Genomic DNA, 18,966 nt, shown 5'->3' on the forward strand with positions numbered 1-18,966 from the left:
GAGCCATGCTTTGGTTTTGGAGCCATTGGATATGAAAGTTTTGGAGTTGTTATCCTCAGATCTGAAGATATTGGCTTCTTTGATTCTCATTTCTCTGAGTTGTCTGGCCCCAAGTACCTTGAAGCCAGATGACTCTTGGGCCCAAAGCACCAGCTTCTGGCTGTTGGATTCAGCTCTGAAATTATCAGAACTGTCTCTTCCCCTTAGAGCTCCGGCATTAGATAGCATGACATAGACTCCCTCCGTGGATAATTTGCCTGCAGGTCACTGGGAGCCAATGATCCACAAGCCAGTCTTGTCACATCCCTCAGCTTCTGCTTCTCTAATGCACTCCACGTTTGAGGTAATAGAGAGAGAATTCTTTATACTTAGAATTTAGGCAACTCTGTCCATATCAGATCCGACTTCCCAGTCTCATTCAATTTTGAGTTCAGAGCCTCATTTATCCATTCCATAGGGACAGCCAGCCAGAACCAGTCTCCAGGCTACCCAGCAGGGTATCATTATCTCTTCTGATACCTCCCCCTGAGCATCCCACCCAGGATGTCCCAAAGAAGAGAATGTGCAAAAGAAGGGGCTTAGTGTCCACAAGAGTTGGTCACTGAAGACATTGAATTTGATGAGGAGGAAGGGTCCCCCAGATCACCACCTGATGATGTCTCCTTTAGAGGCATCTTAGAGCTCTTCAAACTAAGGGTAGTTGGTCCCTTGATAACCCTTCCCAAGAGGAATCAGTGTTTCTAGAAGCCTTCAAGTGTGGCCTGTCTACCTTCTGGGTGACTCCACCCACCAATGAGCTCATAGATTTATTCTCTCGATGGGCATGGAAGGAACCAGACACAGCTGAGCCTCTACCCAAGAGAGGGAGACAGGATCCTTGTACAACCTAAAGATCAACCACACAGGAGTAAAGGAGTTCTTGATGCTGTGGTCATAGCCATGGCTACTAGAAAGGAAGTGGCAGTGCAAAGTTTCTCTGTCCACCCTCCTAACAGGGAGTCTGGGTCACTGGACAGATTTGTGAAACATGTCTATTCTTCAGTGACCTTTGGTGTTAAGTCACTAAATTGTTTGGCACATTTCACAAGGCTTCAGTGAGGTTTGAGCAAGTAGCTTTCCATATATCTCTCTGGAACCATATTCCCCGAAGAAGGGAGTACCATTTCCTTGCATTTGGCTACCTTTCATTCTATTGCTAATTCATCCATGAGGCTTATCTCTCATGCTGCTGAAGGTACCTCACAGATGGTGGGTTCAGTCATTTCCATTAGGATACATGCCTAGATGCACTTATGTGATTTTGAGAAACCCTTCATATCTTCTTTTGTCAGTGCACCCTTTGACAGAATCTCATTGTATGGCACCAAAGTGAAAGACAGACTCACTAGGTGCAAACAGGAAGGGAAAACCCATCTGGTGTGGCTGTTTGGTTTTTGACTCCTCAGTGGTCCTTTTCTAGAAACCAACAAGGTCATATAAAAATGTGGTTTAAGAAATCCCAGGGTCCCTTTCAAGATACACATGGAGAATGTTCCCCCAGGGGCAGAGGGGGAATTAAAATGGAAGATGCTGTCCCCATGACAGAGGTGGTCTGCATAATTAAGGTTCTAGAAATTCTTTCTCACACAGATCCTATCAGTACTCCTGAAAGGAGGCCTGACTGTCCATTTCTGGAGGCAGCCTGGGGTCATCTATCCCTGCACCAGAATGCCTGGCTAGAAATCACAAAAGTTTTATGGATATGGAGGGTAATATCCAAAGGTTATATCATGACATTTTCCCATCCTCTCCATAGGATCATAGATTACTAGTCTATCGGCCTGGAGGTCATTTAAAGCCTAGTTGTTTCAAACCAATCTAATACAGTAGAGGTACTAGTCAATACCCAAGATTGCATTTAGTGATCCCTGATGTTCCACCTAGTCAGAGGGAAGTAGCAGCACTAGAAATAAACAAGTTGCTAGAAAAGAGAGTCATCCAAAAGACCCCCCCCCCCTCCCCGATCAGAGAGACTCTGGTACTTATTCAAGATTCCTTTTAGTGCAAAAAAAGGCAGTGGACTTGAGACCAGTTTTGGATCTCAGCAAATTAAATCAATCAGTTCAGTATGCAAAGTTCCAGATGGTCACATTTCAGTTCATTCTGCCGTTTCTGCCCAAGGACGACTGGATATGCTTGATAGACCTTTAGGATGTGTACTATCATATCAAAATTAACAGGTGATCCAAGAGATAGCTGCACTTCTGGCTGGGAGCAACCAGTCATTACCGATTCACAGCATTGCCCTTTGGTCTCACCACAGCACCAAGGGTGTTCACCAAGTGCATGGCAGTAATAGCAGCTCACCTGAGACTTCTGGGATTCAGATTCTTTCCAAGATGACTGGCTCCTGACCACTGCAAAGTGGCATCAACTTATTCAGACAAGGGACTACTTAATCCAGCTGTGCTCTCATCTGGGGATATCTTCTCTCCCTCTGTCTTAGATTCAAACCATTCAATTCCAGGCCCAACAGATTATTCAAAATTCTTCTCTACCAGTGCTTCTGATACTCCAAGCCTTGGGATCCATGTCAGAGGTGGTCACTCACATACTGCTGTTCAGGTTCCATATGAGAATCCTACAGTGGTCTCAATGAGACTTAATGGCCTATTCTCCAACACCCATTATCCAGCCCAGTCAAGAAAACTCAAGCTTGCAAGAATTACATTTTTCTGGTGGATTCACTCCAGTCAAATACAAGAAGGCCATCCTTTTGTTCTTCCTCAACCCAAGGCCACAGTGACCATGTACACCTCTCTTATCAGGTTGGGGGGAGCACTTCTTGAAGAATAGTCTAAGGCACATGGTCCCCTGAATAGGCCAACATGCATGTCAATGTTCTGAAAATGAGAGCTGTCCTCCTAGCATTGCAGGCATTTCAAGACAGTCTCCCATCTCGGACTATTGCAATTCAGATGGACAGTATGTCAGTGGTCTGCTACATCAACAAACAAGGGGGTACCAGATCTTACAATCTTTGTTGAGAAGCTATGAGAGTGTGACAGTGGGCAATCTCCAATCATTTCCTGATAGCAATGCACATCCTGGGTAAGTCCAGATCCATTCTAATGCAGCACAAGTGGTCTCTTTCAGTATCAAAGTGGTGGAGACAATTTTCCAATGATGGGGGCAACCATGCTAAGACCTTTTTGCTTGTCCCCTCAACAAGTGCAGCAGGTTCTTTACCCTGATCCCTCCAGTGGGGGAGTTCCCAAGGGATGCTCTGTTTCATGCTTGGTACCCCAATCTCTCTTATGGTTATCCCTTATTACCCCTCATTCCCAAATTTCTCCAGAAAGCATATCGCTTGAAGAGCACAGTTATCCTCATTGCCCCTCACTGACCTTGTGAGATCTGGTTTTCCTTCCTTTGGCCTCATCTTCTACATCCTCCCTGGACTCTGGATCCAACAACAGACAAATCTGTCTCACCGAACAGGAGTGACTCATTTGGACATTTCAGGCCTGAAGTTGGACCTCATGGTTTCTTCAGTTCCATTGACTGCTAGACAGCCAAAGCTCTCTTTGTTCATTCATCATATCTTATCTTCCCATAAAGCTTCCACTATGAAAGTTCATAAAAATAAATGGAGAAGGTTTGTTTTTTGGGCCCACAAAAAATTAGAGTCCTTTTCAGCAAAGATATCAATGTTTCTTGACATTTTAGCTACAATTTTCAATGAATGTGACAGCAGTCAACTAGCAGAGAGTACAATTATCAGCCATTTCCAACATTCATATAGGAATAAATAATCCTACTTTAACTTCCTCCAAGCTTTGAAAAGCCTTTCTCAGAGGAACCTACTTACTTAGACCTCCTTTAAAAGATACTATCCCTCCTTGGGATCTAAATGTTGTACTTCAGACCTTGACTCAATCCTGCTTTGAGCCATCAGCTAGATCTGATCTGAAATTTTTGACCTGGAAAACTCTCTTCCTAATTGCTATCACTTCTGCCAGAAGAGTGTCTGAGCTTCAAGCACTGTCCTGTAAACCTCCTAATTTAATTTTTCCCAAGGGCAGGGTTTCTTTTCAGACCAATCCTCTCTTCTTACCAAAGGTGGTATCAGAATGTAATATTAATCAAGTCATCAAAAAAACAAAAACAAAAGGAGAGTATGTGTTATATGTTATGTATTACATTTTTTGGATGTCCACAGGCAGTTATGTTTCTACTTTTACAGAACCAAAAATTTGAGATACTTTATTGTCTGTTTCCTTTTCTGATTCATAACTAAACAAACCCATATCTAAAGTGACTTTGGCCAAGTGGTTGACTAATTGTATTACCTTTGTTTATGATAAAGTGTGTTTGCGTTTACCAAAGCCTCCAAGACCCATTTCACGAGGTCTATGGTGACTTCTTCAGCCTTTTTGTCTAGAACTTCCTTGGATGATATTTGTGCAGCTGCAACTTGGGCTAATCATCATATCTTTATTGCTTATTACAAATTAGATCTGTTTTTTTATGGGAAAGCAGCCTTTGGCTCAGGATGTGCTCCAGAATATCCTTCCTTAGAGTCTCCCAGAGTTTAGGTAGCTGAGGAATCTGTTACAACTGTTGAGGATTGAATAAAAATGAATTAATCAGATAAAAAAAGTTATGTATTCATCGTAGCATTCCATCTGTGATGTCCATTTTCACTCTTCCTCAACTTCCTACTCACCTACCCCCTTCTTGTTTAACTCCTGGATAGTTCGAAGAGTTTTTGGAGGAACCTCTGTTCCATGTTTGAGTTCCAGTTTCTGATCCTTTCTTAATTTCCACTGCTCTATTTATTTAGAGACAGCAAACTAGATCTGAGGTATGTTAGGTAGCTGGGGCATTAAAGGTAAAGGGAGGAGCTCCAGAGTTCAGTTGTTCTGCAATCTGAAAGAAGCGGCCAAGTTAGATCTGAAGATTGGATCCAAACTCAGCTGTTGAGGAGGAATGAAAATGGACAACACAAATGGAAAGTTATGATGAGTACATAACTTTTTTTAAGAGCTATATAAACTTGAATAACATGATCCTAATTCTTTTTGACAATAAAGCAAATCCATCTACTTACCAGTGTAAATTTGAAAGTATTTATTTTAATTCTTTTATATGTGAAAAGTACAACAGCTTATTAAGCTTGAACATCTTTTAGAAAAAAATAGGGTCTTATTCTTTAAGGAGTACTCATTTTATGTAATTTTCGTAATGGTTTACTGTGGTAGATATATGATTCCTGTAAAGATCTAGTATATTATGTTTTAAGATATTATCTATGCTGTAGAATTTCTTACAATTTTCAGGCTGGCATCCTTCATATTTTTGGGATGTGTAATGTTGATAAACTGGTTTAACAATATAGATCTGCTAGACTGAGGGCATTTGATATAATCAAGAAAAGTCTTACCTGTCAGCAAGCCCTATTAGATTGTTTTCTGAATGACAGTATAAATAGAGGCCAAGACTTTTCAAGTTATTATTTTAGCTGTGGTTAAATGTAGATACAAATTTCTGTATTCTATGTGTTTAAGAAAGTGAAGAAATATATTCTAGCATTAAAATTTACAAATATGCTTGAGGCAATTTAAAAAGTAGCATATTATCTGGATTAATATTATTAACATTATGGATGTATCATCTTAACTCTAGCAGGCATTGTGTTAGGTCCTTTTATAGCACTGTTGCAGTGTTCTGAACAGAAAGGATCTCCTGTCCAGGGCAGCCTATGCTTGGCCAGTACACCAAAGCCTGATGATCTTGTATGGCACTGTACATCAATCCTATGCTCTCTGCATATAGCATAAGGCAATAAAAGGGACTTGTACACACAGTTACCCAGAACTTCTTTGCTGCCAAACTGCATTTTAGCATTAGGCATAAAAAGGGACCTTTTTTTTTTTTTTTTTTGGGGGGGGGCCCCCTCACCCCCTTTTTTCCCCCCCATCCTCCCTGGACTCTGGATCCAACTCCAGACAACCTGTCTCACCGAACAGGAGTGATTCATTTGGACATTTCAGGCCTGAAGTTGGACCTCATGGTTTCTTCAGTTCCATTGACTGCTAGACAGCCAAAGCTCTCTTTGTCCATTCATCATATCTTATCTTCCCATAAAGCTTCCACTATGAAAGTTCATAAAAATAAATGGAGAAGGTTTGTTTTTTGGGCCCACAAAAAATTAGAGTCCTTTTCAGCAAAGATATCAATATTTCTTGACATTTAAGCTACAATTTTCAATGAATGTGACAGCAGTCAACTAGCAGAGAGTACAATTATCAGCCATTTCCAACATTCATATAGGAATAAATAATCCTACTTTAACTTCCTCCAAGCTTTGTAAAGCCTTTCTCAGAGGAACCTAGTTACTTAGACCTCCTTTAAAAGATACTATCCCTCCTTGGGATCTAAATGTTCTACTTCAGACCTTGACTCAATCCTGCTTTGAGCCATCAGCCAGATCTGATCTGAAATTTTTGACCTGGAAAACTCTCTTCCTAATTGCTATCACTTCTGCCAGAAGAGTGTCTGAGCTTCAAGCACTGTCCTGTAAACCTCCTAATTTAATTTTTCCCAAGGGCAGGGTTTCTTTACAGACCAATCCTCTCTTTTTACTAAAGGTGGTATCAGAATGTAATGTTAATCAAGTCATCAAAAAAACAAAAACAAAAGGAGAGTGTGTGTTATATGTTATGTATTACATTTTTTGGATGTCCACAGACAGTTATGTTTCTACTTTTTCAGAACCAAAAATTTGAGATAATTTATTGTCTGTTTCCTTTTCTGATTCATAATTAAACAAACCCATATCTAAAGTGACTTTGGCCAAGTGGTTGACTAATTGTATTACCTTTGTTTATGATAAAGTGTGTTTGCGTTTACCAAAGCCTCCAAGACCCATTTCACGAGGTCTATGGTGACTTCTTCAGCCTTTTTGTGTAGAACTTCCTTGGATGATATTTGTGCTGTTGCAACTTGGGCTAAATCATCATATCTTTATTGCTTATTACAAATTAGATCTGTTTTTTTATGGGAAAGCAGCCTTTGGCTCAGGATGTGCTCCAGAATATCCTTCCTTAGAGTCTCCCAGAGTTTAGGTAGCTGAGAAATCTGTTACAACTGTTGAGGATTGAATAAAAATGAATTAATCAGATAAAAAAGTTATGTATTCATCATAGCATTCCATCTGTGATGTCCATTTTCACTCTTCCTCAACTTCCTACTCACCTACCCCCTTCTTGTTTAACTCCTGGATAGTTCGAAGAGTTTTTGGAGGAACCTCTGTTCCATGTTTGAATTCCAGTTTCTGATCCTTTCTTAATTTCCACTGCTCTATTTATTTAGAGACAGCAAACTAGATCTGAGGTATCAAACAACCAAGTACTAAACAGCACAAACCAGGAAAAAATATATCAGGATTCACAGCAATAGGGCAACACACAGAAGTACCACAGAAGTCACAGGAAAATAAAGTTGAATTGAATTGAATTTAATGAAGCGCTTTTCGTCTGTGGTATACACAGACTTCCTCAGACAAGAAGTATTACAAACACATTTAACTGAACAGCAGCTTAAATATACAGCAGTATTAAGTCAAAGGTTCAATTAACCAATCAGGCACACCTTGAACCATGAATAAAAATTTTTAAAGTTAAAACACAAGCTCACAAGACTTGAGATCAATCACTCACATTATATTAAAATTAAAATTAAACTAGACAATCATAAAATCAGTCAGTTGCTAGCCTAACATCTAAATAGACACTAGTCACTACCTGATGTAAACAAGTGCAAGTCACAAAACAGTTCGAGTGTGTTACAAACTCATAAAGGCAAAAAGACTATCTAAGCAGGTTCTTAAGTTTAAGAAGGCTGCTAATAGAGCAGCCTTCATTAAGACCTGGTAGAGCATAGGCATTTAATCTAATTTGCCATCGCAATTCAGACGCCTCTAATAATAGATGTACAGGGGCTCCTCTGATAGTGTCATGCATTTGTTCTATAACCATAAACTTAAAATGGTGGTCTTTATGCTGGATGATGTGTTTAGCAAGAGCATTTTCATCTTTCGCTTTATTAATTGCATATTGATGTTCGTAGATCCGATCTTTTAATCTACGCTCGGTTTTACCTACATAAAAACCTGTGCATTTTTGGCATAATGCCACATAGACCACCATTTTAGAGTTACAAGTGCATCTGCATCTAATGTCATATCTAACATTATCAATGTCGAGAAGCGGTTAGATTCAAGAATATGGCGACATTGATTACAGTTTTGACATTTGAACATCCCAGGAGTACGGTACTCTGCCGCTCAGGTTGTTCCAACAACATTTTCATATTTTTACCCCTTCTATATGTAACCTCAGGTTTAACTCCCAGTTTGTTCAAAATTGCAAGGTTGGAGCGGAACAAGTTCCAGTTCTTAATAATAATGTCCATAATAGACCTACTACTTGGACAGTATGTAAGAATTAATCTAGTGTTATTATTGTGTATAGGAGTAGTTCCACCTATACATTCTAACCTAGGCTCGGCCAACCCGGTAGAACTGATGTTCAGTATAGGTTTGTAAAAACCACTGGATCTTTTGTTAATCACCTCATTGACTAAATTGTCTAGTAAGTTAAGCGGATAGCCTCTATGAAGGAACATATTCTTAAGTAAGTCACATTCCCTAAAAAAGTCATCGTCCAGGCTCACCATCCGGGCTGCTCGTACGAGCTGACCCTTAGCCACAGACCTTTTTTGGTAGCTAGGATGGCAGCTACTAAAATGAAGAAAAGAATTAGAGTAGGTAGGCTTTCTATATATACTGGCCACATATTTATTCAAGATGTCATTTTTCGCCAACCATACATCTAAATAGGCTATTGCCTCAGTATTGAAGGAAGAGGTAAAAACTAAAAAGTCAGTGGAATTATTAAGTAAATTTAATAATAACAGGCTATCAGCTTCTTCACCCTCTAATAAAATAAAGATGTCATCCAGGTAACGGGTGTAGTACTTGATCTTGGACACTACTACTACTCATTATTTAATATGTTCTCCCTTTCCCAGTATGACATCACTATGTTGGCTAAGCTGGCTCCGAAAGGACCCCATAGCCACCCCAGTTTTGTAGATAGAAATTCTCTCCTAATAAAAATAGTTGTTATAAAGGATCAAGTCCAACAGTTCAATCACAAGGGATATTTCATGGGCGGAGGCACCCTTACCCTTAAGGAAGAAGGCCACCCAGTCCAAAGCTGTCTGCAGAGGTATACAAGTGTATAAATCCTTGACGTCTATTGTCAGGAAATAATACTCTCTACTGAATGGAATGTTGTTTAACTTATCAAGAAAAGACCAAGAATCTTTACAGATTTGCTCTTCATCCTCAAGGTACTTCTGCAGGATAGTATCAACCAGCTTGGCACAAGGGTATGTAGGAGAGCCGCGCCCATCAACGAGTGGGCGCATAGGTGGATTAACAAGATCCTTGTGGATCTTGGGTATACCAAAGATGCAGGGGTACCTAGGAAATAATGTGGTAAGGTATTTGTGTTGACTTTGGTTAAGTCTACCCTCAAAAAACATTTCGTCCAAGGAACTCTTAATTTTATGATATGCATGGTTTACCTCAGACCTTGAACTAATCGTATACGCATCATTAGACAATAGGCCCAAGTTAGATCCGAAGATTGGATCCAAACTCAGCTGTTGAGGAGGAATGAAAATGGACAACACAAATGGAAAGTTATGATGAGTACATAACATTTTTTAAGAGCTATATAAACTTGAATAACATGATCCTAATTCTTTTTGACAAGAAAGCAAATCCATCTACTTACCAGTGTAAATTTGAAAGTATTTATTTTAATTCTTTGATATGTTAAAAGTACAACAGCTTATTAAGCTTGAACATCTTTTAGAAAAAAATAGGGTCTTATTCTTTAAGGAGTACTCATTTTATGTAATTTTCGTAATGGTTTACTGTGATAGATATATGATTCCTGTAAAGATCTAGTATATTATGTTTTAAGATATTATCTATGCTGTAGAATTTCTTACAATTTTCAGGCTGGCATCCTTCATATTTTTGGGATGTGTAATGTTGATAAACTGATTTAACAATATAGATCTGCTAGACTGAGGGCATTTGATATAATCAAGAAAAGTCTTACCTGTCAGCAAGCCCTATTAGATTGTTTTCTGAATGACAGTATAAATAAAGAGGCCAAGACTTTTCAAGTTATTATTTTAGCTGTGGTTAAATGTAGATACAAATTTCTGTATTCTATGTGTTTAAGAAAGTGAAGAAATATATTCTAGCATTAAAATTTACAAATATGCTTGAGGCAATTTAAAAAGTAGCATATTATCTGGATTAATATTATTAACATTATGGATGTATCATCTTAACTCTAGCAGGCATTGTGTTAGGTCCTTTTATAGCACTGTCGCAGTGTTCTGAACAGAAAGGATCTCCTGTCCAGGGCAGCCTATGCTTGGCCAGTACACCAAAGCCTGATGATCTTGTATGGCACTGTACATCAATCCTATGCTCTCTGCATATAGCATAAGGCAATAAAAGGGACTTGTACACACAGTTACCCAGAACTTCTTTGCTGCCAAACTGAACATCATTATTGCTAGTTGGCCTGAATGCCTTGTTGCTGTGCCGAGTACTTCCTCCAAGGAAACCTATCCCTCCTCCTTGTGACTTTAATTTTGTTTTGAAAAAAATTACTCAGGCTCCTTTTGAGCCTGCAGAATCTGCTTTTTTTTTGCAACATTGTACCTGGAAGACTCTTTTGTTGCTGGTTTTTACTTCTGCTTGGAGGGTTTCTGAGCTACAGGCTCTTATAGCCATTACTCCTTTTTTTTTTTTTTTTACAGGGACAGAGTGTCCCTTCATATTAATCCTTCTTTTATGCCCAAGTTAGTAAATGAGTTGTTACAACTCCCTTCCTTTTTCCTTTCTCCTAATTCTGCTAGTGAGGGGGTCCTGCATACCTTGGATTTGCACAGACAACTCAGGTACTATTTGGATAAAACTAAGGCCATTCTTAAGTCTGATTAGCTTTTTGTGTCCTTTCTTTACAGGACATCAGGTTTGGCATTTTCTAAGCAAATCATATTCTCCTGGATATCTAAAGCCATTTCTTGTTGTTATACTTTCCATGGCAAATCTCTGTCTACTTCTGTTAGAGCTCATTCCACTGGAGCTTTTGCCTCCTCTGGTGCATTCATCAAGAGGATGGACACCAATTCATTCCTTGAAGATGCTACTTGGGCTTCACTGCATACCTTTACTATGGATTATAAGTTGGACATGTTTTTTAGGGCCAGAGAGGTTTTGCTAGAAACATTTTATATGGGTTTGTTGAAGGCTCTTCTCAGCCTTTCACAACCCATTCTGTTTCTTGAGCTTTTCTACTCTCCCTTCTGTTTAGAATACTGCAACAGTGACATAGAAGAACATGGTGCAGTTGTGTAAAATCGTACCGTAACAGCAAAATGTTAAGTTGTCAATCTCGCCTTCATTCTTGCTTGATGGGTTCGGAGCCGATCCTCGGCTCCGACTCGGCACTTGATAAGCTCGAGAGTCACTTTTACCAGTTCGAGGCAGCCCCATCTCCCATGATGCAAGGCGGTACGTACCCAGATCTCATTTGCCACTTCGCTGATGAGGTCCTCCTTTTACCAGCTCCTGGTAAGTGTTTATTATTACTAATTATTTAGCCCCAATCAGAGAAATTTTCTCTTTTCTATAGTTTTCTATCATTCCTAGATAGTTGTGAGTCTTTTTCTGACTAGCTTTATTTTTCCTTCTTTACCTTTTTAGTCAGGCCCTTATTTCCTCCCCCCCCCCCCCCTGTCAGGGTGTGTGTGTGTGTGAGAGTTTTTCTTCACATACTTTAACTTTAGTTTGTCTGATTCGGGACTGTGTGTATAGTGTTTGTTTGGACTATGTCTAAAGAACAGAGGGTCTCAGGCTTCAAGAAGTGTGACTCGTGCTGTCAGAAGATGTCTCTGACAGACGGTCACACTTCTTGTTTATACTGCCTGGGACCTCTCCACCTGCAGGACTCCTGTGCAATTTGTCACTCTTTTAGCCAGAGAGTCCTGCAGGAAAGGAGAAATAAACTTATTTTAAGGGGTCTCCTTAAACCAGAAGGCTCCCCGGCCAAATCGGCTCCGGGCAAGCCTTCTAAGACTACCAAGGTCCAGGCTTCAGTTACTAAGCCTTCGGCCTTGGCTCCGACTCTTTTGGAGTCGAGATCGGCTCGGCTGGGCGATCCTAACAGCTAAATCCTCGGCACCGATGGCTATCGGTGCCGATACTGTTACTGTCACCTTGGTGTCGGCTCCGACTGGCTCCGACCACCATGTGGCTCAGGCTTTGGTGTCGGCGCCGACCGGCTCTGACACCATTGTTTCCTTGCCTGTATCGGCTCCGGCTGGAGCCGATACATCTGGACCACTTTCGGGCCGAAAAGTTATCGGCTCCGTCTGGATCCGTGGGGTCTTGCTCCGATGGTTCCTTGAGGAAGAGGTCCAGGTCTCCCTCTTTGGAACCGATACTGTCGGCTCCGGCCTCACCTCTTCTTTCGGAGCGGAGCCATCGGAGCCGATCATCTAGGTCTTCCAGGTTGTCAGACCATGATTTAGAGAGGGTGGTAAGCAGATTATTAAAATCACAGGCACTAGCCCAAATGCTTCATAGTCCGTCTCAACAGATGACTATTAGTCCACACCCTCCTCAAGTTCCTCCTTCGACTCTACCCCAGAGTTTGGAGCTGGAGTCTACGGGAATAGTTACTGCTATGGCTGAGGGCCAGATACCCCCCCTTTCTGCGCCTTCAGCATCTACTCTTATCTCCTCCTCGAGACCTTCCTTGGAGGGATTCGATGGCCGGGCTTCCCTGGTCTGCTCCAAGGGGGTGAGTGGCATCGGACCCTTGTCCGACCCCGCTTTTCCCCTTGGAGCTTCGGCCTTGGTGAGCTCAGCTCCGACATCTGCCTCGGAGCCTTCCCTTTCGGTGGGCCCAGGAGTCCCAGTTTCTTCGGAACGGGTTCTCTCAGACCTCCCTGGGAGGGGAGCCTTCGAGGTGATGAGGAGTGTGCTGGCCCCTGGGCTCAGTCAGAAGTCTATTCCTTTAGCTCCTCCCTCTACGGTGCCTGTTGATATCTCTTCCTGCTCTCTTGCTCCCGGACCGAGAGATCCACCGCCTCAGGTTTCCCCACTGGGAGGAACCCCCTCTTCCGAGGATTCTCCTGATCCATCAGGAGATCCTCCGCGCAAGAGGACTTGTAAGAGGAAGCACCTGGACTCCCCTGAGTCTACTACTTCTGATACCGACTTAGATGAGTTGGAGGGGTCCCCAAGATCCCCCTCTGAGGATGTCTCTTTTTCAGACATCCTAGAACTCCTGAAACAGAGGGGAAACTGGCCCTCCATTAATCCCTCTGAGGATGAGTCGGTATACCTAGAGGCATTTGGTTCTTGACCCTCCACCTCCTGGGTGTCTCCGCCTTTTGACCCCCTTATGCAGGTAATCGCTCGAAAGGCTTGGGCTTCTCCTGATTCCATAGAGCCAGTTCCCAGGAGGCCTTCTAAATTTATTACAGCCCCTTCCAAACAGCAATTCCTTACAAAAGGTGTCCCTGTTGATGCCATGGTGGTGGCGGCCACCACTAAAAAGGAACTTGCAGATCCTTCCGTACCAGTCCATACTCCTAACAAGGATTCCAGGACCATGGACAGGTATGGTAAGCAGATGTTCTCCTCAGCGACCTTTGCTATGCGTTCGCTGAATTATTTGTGTCACTTCACCAGACTCCAAAGGGACATCCTTAAAGAACTAGGTGAAGTAGTACAGGATCCTGCAGCTCCGGGGGCACAAGACAAGATTGCTTCCCAGCTAGGAATCCTTAATTCCATAACCAACTCCTCCATGCGACTGATTTCGTATGCAGCAGATGGAGCGAGTAGAGCCGCAGGTACAGGAGTGGCTCTGAGACGTCAATCCTGGATGCGGCTCTGTAATTTTGCAGATCCGTTCAAGGCATCCTTCACAAACTCTCCCTTTGATGGGTCAACTTTGTTTGGTCCTCAAGTGAAGGATACATTGACCAGGTGTGAGCAAGATGGCAAGAATCTTTCTGCCGTAGGAGTCCGTTTTTCCACCCCTTCTAGACCTTACCCCAAAGGACAGAAGGGTGGAAAGATGTGGTTCCGCAAATCCCAAGGAGTCACACCAGATACACGTGGTCAGTTTACCCCTAGAGGCAGAGGGGGTAATAATAACAGATGCCGCCTTAGAGGCAGAGGGGGTCCACAAAACCAGGAAGCAGAGAGTCTCTCTCTGACAAGCCCTTCCAGCATCCCTGAGGTGTTGCCCGACTGTCCATCCTTGGAGGCAGTCGGGGGAAGATTATCGCTGTACCCACAAGCCTGGCATTCCCTCTCACAAGACAGATGGGTACAGTCGATCATATCCGAGGGTTACAAAATTCCTTTCGAGGAAAGTCCCTTCACTCACAAAAATTCCCTTCCAGATGTGCCACCCGGTCTAAGGGAAATTGCAAACTTAGAAGTATTCAAGCTTCTACACAAAAGGGCCATTCAGCCAGTTACAACAGACCATTCAGAGCCCGGAATCTACTCAAGGTTCTTTTTGGTCCCCAAAAAGACGGGAGATTGGAGACCAATATTGGACCTCAGCAGACTCAACAAGTCTGTGAAAAAGACGAGATTTCGAATGGTCACACTTCAATCAATTTTGCCCTTCCTGGGCAAAGACAACTGGATGTGCTCAACAGACCTTCAGGATGCGTACTATCACATAAAAATTCACAGACGCTCCAAAAGGTTTCTCCGCTTTCGGCTGGGGTCCAGTCATTTTCAATTCAGAGCCCTGCCCTTTGGTCTCACTACAGCCCCCAGAGTGTTCACCAAATGCATGGCAGTGGTCACGGCTCACCTGAGACGTCAAGGATTCCAGGTGTTTCCGTATCTCGACGACTGGCTCCTTTCAGCCACCACCAGGCATCAACTTCTCCAAGCCAGGGATTACACCCTAAATCTCTGCACTCAGTTAGGAATTTCGATCAACTACAAAAAATCCTCCTTGTTGCCCTGCCAGTCTATTACTTTCATAGGCGCAAATTTAGACACTGGATGTCAGCAACCCTCACAGACCAAATAATCTCAGATATCCAAAGTCACGTGCGGATCATCCTTGCCAGCAAAAAGGTGCAAGCCAGACTGGTCCTGAAAGTGTTGGGCCTCATGGCAGCGGCCATTACTCTTCTTCCCTTGGCCCGCTTTTACATGCGTCTCCTTCAATGGATGTTGTTCACCCAGTGGTCTTACCAACAACTTCCCATGCGTCACCAAATCCTGGTCACACAAGCTTGCAAAAACCACCTATCCTGGTGGATTTCTTCTCCCCAGATTCATCAGGGCAGACCCTTTGTATCCCCGGCCCCGGTAGTCACAGTCACTAAGGACGCCTCCCTGATCGGGTGGGGGGGTCATTATCAGGGCAGGATGGTTCATGGGATGTGGCAACCATTCGAATACCACCTGCACATAAATGTCCTAGAGATGAAAGCAGTGCTTTTAACGTTGCAAGCCCTCAACGACTTTCTTCCCTTGGGAACAATTGCAGTTCACACGGACAACATGTCTGTAGTATGGTATATCAACAAGCAGGGCGGAACCAAGTCCTACCCCTTGTGTCGAGAAGCTCTCAGACTTTGGCAATGGGCGATCTCCTCTCATCGGTTTCTGGTAGCAACGCATATCCCTGGGAAAACCAACATTTTAGCGGACAGATTGAGCAGAGCTATTCTCATGCCTCACGAGTGGTCTCTCAAACAATCTATAGTGGAGGAGATTTTTCTAGAATGGGGCCGCCCATGTTGCGATCTTTTGCTACTCCCCAAAACAGCAAATGCCCAGACTTCTTCTCTCTCTTCCCACTGCCAGGCCATCCCCCCAGAGACGCTCTTACCCAAGATTGGCCCCAGGGACTTCTTTATGCCTTTCCTCCCTTTCCATTGATTCCACAAGTACTCCAGAAAGCCACCGTTTTGAGAGCCAAAATGATTCTCATTGCCCCCTATTGGCCTCGACAAATTTGGTTTCCGTTCCTCCATCATCACCTCTTTTTGCAGCCGTGGCATCTGGACCCAGTGCCAGACCTTCTGATCCACCAATCGCGTCAGCTGCATCGGTCCATTCCTTCTCTCAACCTCACAGCTTGGTTGCTCCACTTCCTTCCTTAGCCAGGCTTCCTATGATCTCTAACCCGGTTAGGGATATCATAGTGGCTTCCCTTAAATCCTCTACTAGAAGGATTTATACCAGCAAGTGGAAACGCTTCTCTTTTTGGGCAAAATCAAAGAATATAGATCCCTTTACTGCCCCTGTGCATGCAGTTTTAGATTTTTTAGTGGAAATCTTTCACTCGGGCTCTTCATCTTCCATGGTCAAAGTTCAGTTGGCTGCTATCTCGAACTTTCATGTCGGGTTTGCAGATCACAACATTATGTCCCGCAGGCTTTGTAGAAATTTTCTAAAAGGGATTTTTCTCCTTAAACCTCCTGTTAGGAGTCCTCCTCAATGGGACCTAAATCTAGTGCTGACATTCTTAATTCTTCCTCCCTTCGAGCCAGCTGTTTCATGTTCACTGAAGTTTCTTTCATGGAAAACACTCTTCCTTGTCACTATTACCTCGGCCAGGAGAGTGTCAGAACTTCATGCCCTCTCTGTTCGTCCCCCTTATTTGGTCTTCCACAAGGACAGGGTATCCTTGAGAACTAATCCATCCTTTTTGCCCAAGGTGGCTTGAAACAAATTTGAACCAATCTATTGATCTCCCGTATTTTTCCTAATTACTCCAACAGATCGGGACAAAATTACATTATCTTGATGTTCACCGCCAACTCAGATATTATTTGGACAGAACAAAACAATTCAGGAAATCCGATCAGCTCTTTCTTTCTTATGCTGTAAATAAGAAAGGCCTTCCTGTTTCCAAAGTGACCTTATCTAGATGGCTTTCGTCCACCATCTCCGAAATCTATCAGCTCAGGGGCAAACAGCTGTGCTCAAAACCAAAAGCGCATTCCACCAGAAGTTTAGCCACTTCCACAGCCTTTCAGGCTAGACTCCCTATAGACACTATTTGTGCAGCAGCCACTTGGGCCACTCCTCATACCTTTGTTTCTCACTACAAATTGGATTTGGCCTCCAGGGATAGAGCCAGTTTTGGTTCTATGGTTCTCAAGAGTCTGTTCCATTGAGCCACCCAGGATAGAGGTGCTAGGGACGTGGTCCCATCAAGCAAGAATGAAGGTGAGATTGACAACTTAACATTGAGAAGTTATGTACCTACCATAACGTTCCATGTTAGTTGTCTTCTCTAACTTCTTTCTTCGACCCTCCCTCCTACCACCTTGCCTGGACAGACCTTGATCTCCCTTGTTTAGAGATTGCTTCTTTAGGCACCAGTTGGTTATCTGGTTCCCATTACAACCCTTTCTTTAGGCTAATTGCTTCTTTCCTCTGTGGAAAGTTTTTTGTGCTAGGTGTTTTTCCCTATAGGTACCACACGAGATCTGGGTACTTACCGCCTTGCATCATGGGAGATGGGGCTGCCTCGAGCTGGTAAAAGTGACTCTCGAGCTTAGCAAGTGCCGAGTCAGAGCCGAGGATCGGCTCCGAACCCATCAAGCAAGAAAGAAGGCGAGAGAAGACAACTAACATGGAACGTTATGGTAGGTACATAACTTCTCATTTTCTTTTCTTCACTGTTGTGGTATTTGCTCCCTCCCTTCAACCCCCCTCTTGTTTGTTCTGTTTTGTTTTTGTTTTAGATCCTCTTCTGGCTGAAGGTTTCCCTTTTTTCTTCTGCATGTTTTCTTTCTGGATGTACATGGACTTTTTTGTCCTATGGAGACTGTTCTTTTCTGTGGTAATTCAGTTCTGGGCAGCTGCATGTGTGTATCCCTTTTATGCCCTACCTTATGTGCTGGGAGCATAAGAGTGATGTATGGTACATACAGGATCATCAGGTTTTGGTATACTGGCTGAGCATTGGGCTGCTCAGGGTGGGAGATCCCTTCTGTTTAGAATACTGCAACAGGGAAGAGGAGGACATCTAGTGTTACGGTAAGATTTTACGCAACTGTACTTTCTCAGGTATTGCTATACCTGTGTATAGTTTCCTTTGTCAACTGTACTGTACTCTAAAATTTTTTATGTTTTGGCTGACATATTGAAATATTAATAAACTTTCAGCATGCAGGATAAAACCTGTCTTAATGAGAGGCTTAGTAGTACATTTCCCTACTTTTGAGGGGCCTTTATCAGTAGTTTGGCACAGGATAACAATGTAACAAAAAAAAAAAAACTTTACTCAAGTCCAGTCTGACAAAATAAAAATATCTTCTCACAGTCTAATTGTATATGAAATTAATACATTAATATTGAAATTCATAAAGTTGATATGCACACTGCATGTCAGGTATTTGGGGTGACTCAAAAAGTTTGGTACGAGCTGCATAGAGTATCCCCTCTCAGATTTACATTGCTCTGGTTAATGTTGTATCATTAGCAAAGAGGCTGACATTTTTCTCTTTTTCTTTCTTAGATATCTGAAATTAAGTTGTGGATGTATACTGGACCTAGAACTGAGCCCTGGTCCCTTTATTATCCTGCTAGTTACTGATCTTATTCACACAATAAGCTATCTCACCACACCCCCTGTGCCTACCATTGTGGCATGCAGCAAGCTCATTCCTTAGCCTTGATACTAACCCCAGTCCTTCCATTTTTTCTATCAGCTACCAATGTTTGATTGTATTAGACACCTTGCAGAACTCCAAGATAAACCACTTCGACCAACATCACCCCATCAGGTTCTCTGAACCTATGTTTGTTCTGTTGCCTTC

At 42.6% G+C, this 18,966-nt stretch overlaps 1 protein-coding gene across 2 annotated transcripts in view; it reads left to right on the forward strand.

Annotated features, from left to right (window-relative positions):
• The window catches only part of LOC122811177, a 3,180,768-nt gene that overhangs the window by 504,950 nt on the left and 2,656,852 nt on the right, over positions 1 to 18,966 (forward strand). The window lies entirely within an intron of this gene.

Source organism: Protopterus annectens, chromosome 9.part0 (genome assembly GCF_019279795.1).
Source record: "Protopterus annectens isolate FY-2018-M chromosome 9.part0, PAN1.0, whole genome shotgun sequence".
Lineage (NCBI taxonomy): Eukaryota > Metazoa > Chordata > Ceratodontiformes > Protopteridae > Protopterus > Protopterus annectens.